Here is a 2,737-nt window from a genome sequence, read left to right on the forward strand (position 1 = left end):
TGGGTGGCCCCCAACCTGATGGCATGAAGATTGCTTTCTCCATCCAATAAAACATGTTCCCTCCCCTTCCCCCTCTTCTTCTATTCTCCACTCTGGCCCCTTACCCCTTCTCACCTGCATAGGGCCATTTCTCCTGTGGTCTACTTTCCCCTCCTATCAGACCTCTTCCTCTCCTGCCCTTTACCTTTTCTACCCACCTGGCTTGTCCTTTTGCCTTCCAGCTATCCTTCTTCCATTCTTTCCTGGCATCTTCACCCTTCCTTTCCAGTCCTGAAGATGGGTCTCGGACCAAAACATCGACCATTTATTCAGCATTTTGCCTGTGTTACTTTGGATTCCCAGCATCATCAGAATTTCTTACTTTTATTAATAAGATGACTGCTCCATTATCTGAAGAGAGGCGGATTGTGCACATCGATGCTTACAACTTTCTAGGTGCACAATGGAGAGCATCCTAACGTGCTGCATCACTACGTGGTACAGAAGACTGCGCTGTGGCAGACAGGAGGGCTCTCTACAGTGGGTAATTAACACTGCCCAACACATCACTAGCAACAGTCTACCCACCATCACAGACATATACAGAAAGGTGCTGGAAAACAGCAATACTGGATCAGGAAGGACCACCACCCTGCTTATGGACTGTTTGGCCCACTCCCATCAGGGAAAAGGCTACATCACAGCCACACCAGGACCACTAGTCTCAAACAGTTACTTCCCCCAAGCTGTCAGGCTGATCTCTACCTCCACCCATCAACCCACCTCACCACCACTACATATACATCATCCAGCATCACTTTATGTGCATACCTCAGTCTATGTATGTACCAGTTAACTGTACATTGTTTTATAGGAATACTCTTCTATTTATATGTAGTGCTTTTTGTTTTCATTATGCTCTGTATGCTTGTGTTTTTTTAATGCTGTATTGGATCCGGAGTAACAATCACTTCCGTTCTCCTTTACACTTGTGTACTGAAGTACGACAATAAATAAATCTTGTATCTTCAAGGGTAGCAAACAAGGTACTGGCTTACATCCCAGAATAAAAAGCTGATGGCACAGAGTGGAAAAGGAGGGATATGACAAAGTTATTTCCATGGTAGGGTAGTCTAGCTCAAGAGGGCACGACTTCAGGATTGAAGGATGTCCATTTAGAACTGAAATGCAGAGAAATTAGTCAGAGGGTGGTAAATCTGTGGAATTTGTTGCCACGAGCGGCTGTGGAGGCCAAGTCATTGGGTGCATTTAAGGCAGAGATAGATAGGTTCTTGATTAGCCAGGGCATCAAAGGGCACAGGGAGAAGGCAGGGGAGTGGGGATGACTGAAAGAATTAGATCAGCCTATGATTGAATGGTGGAGCAGACTCAATGGACTGAATGGCCTACTTCTGCTCTTATATCTTTATGGTCTTATGATATAAAAACATCCTCACAACTTTGCACCCCCCACCCCCAAGAACATGATAGGCACACATCCACTTTTAATCATGTCTTATACAGTGAATGGTAGTGCACCAGTGAGTGTGGTAGAACAAAGGGACCTGTATTTCCAGATCCACAATTCATTGAAACTGGTGTCACAAGAAACGCAAGGAAGCTTTTGCATACTGGCCTTCATATATCAAAGTATTGAGTACAGAAGACAGGATGTTATGTCGTACAAGACATGGGTGAGGCCTAATTTGAAGTATTGTGTTAGGTCACCTACTTACAAGAAAGACATAAATAGGGTTGAAAGAGCACAGAGAAAATTTGCAAGGATGTCGCCAGGTCTGGAGGACGTGACTTATAAAGAAAATCTGGATAGGTCAAGGCTTTATTCCTTGGAATGCAGAAGATTGGGAGGAGATTTGATGGAGGTATACAAAATTATGAAGGGCATAGATAGGGTAAAATGCAAAAGCAGGCTTTTTCCACTGTGGTCATAGATTAAGGGTGAAAGGTGAAAAGTTCAAGGGGAACATAAGGGGAAACTTCAGTCAGAGGGTCTTGAGGGTGTGGAATGAGCTGCCAGCACTAGTGGTGCATGTGAGCTCAATTTCAATGCTTAAGATCAGTTTGGATATCGACAAGGATGGTAGGGTTACGGAGGGTAGTGATCCTGGTGCAGACCTACTGGAGTAGACTGTTTGAATGGCTCAGCATGGACTAGATGGGCCAAATGGCCTGTTTCTGTGTTGTACTTTTCTATGACTTTATGGCCCTCACTTCATTTCCAGTGATCTGCTAATGAAAGGGGATATCAAACAAAGATGAACTCTTGCCTACATTTCTCCTCCCCAGCCCGATAATATTCCTGTTGCTGCCACATTTGGCAAAGGTAACACAGTAGATCAGAGATGAAAACAGGTACTCCCCTGGTTTTCATTTCTTCACTACACCAAGCTTCAAGCTGATAACACTCAGAATTTGAGTTTTGCTTTGCAAGATTATTTTTTAATAACTGTAAACACTGAACCTAAAAGCAGTCTGAAGGTTTGGGGAAAAAAAACACAGCCATTGGAAAAAAGGTTAAGCACAGGGTACTTAAATTAAAGATACTCTGGCATCTTTGTTCACAAGCTGATGAATAGAAGCCTCATTTGGTTGTGTTGCTTATTTGTCCACTGAAATTTCTGTGCAAGTTTACTGTGTTTAAACCTACATTAAAGTTATAGTGCACCAACCCATTGGCACTTGGCTCTCAAGATGTTACTTTATGAATAATCACTCGAGATTCACCAATGCAAGGAAG

This window comes from Hypanus sabinus, chromosome 10 (genome assembly GCF_030144855.1).
Source record: "Hypanus sabinus isolate sHypSab1 chromosome 10, sHypSab1.hap1, whole genome shotgun sequence".
In the NCBI taxonomy this organism is placed as follows: Eukaryota; Metazoa; Chordata; class Chondrichthyes; order Myliobatiformes; family Dasyatidae; genus Hypanus; species Hypanus sabinus.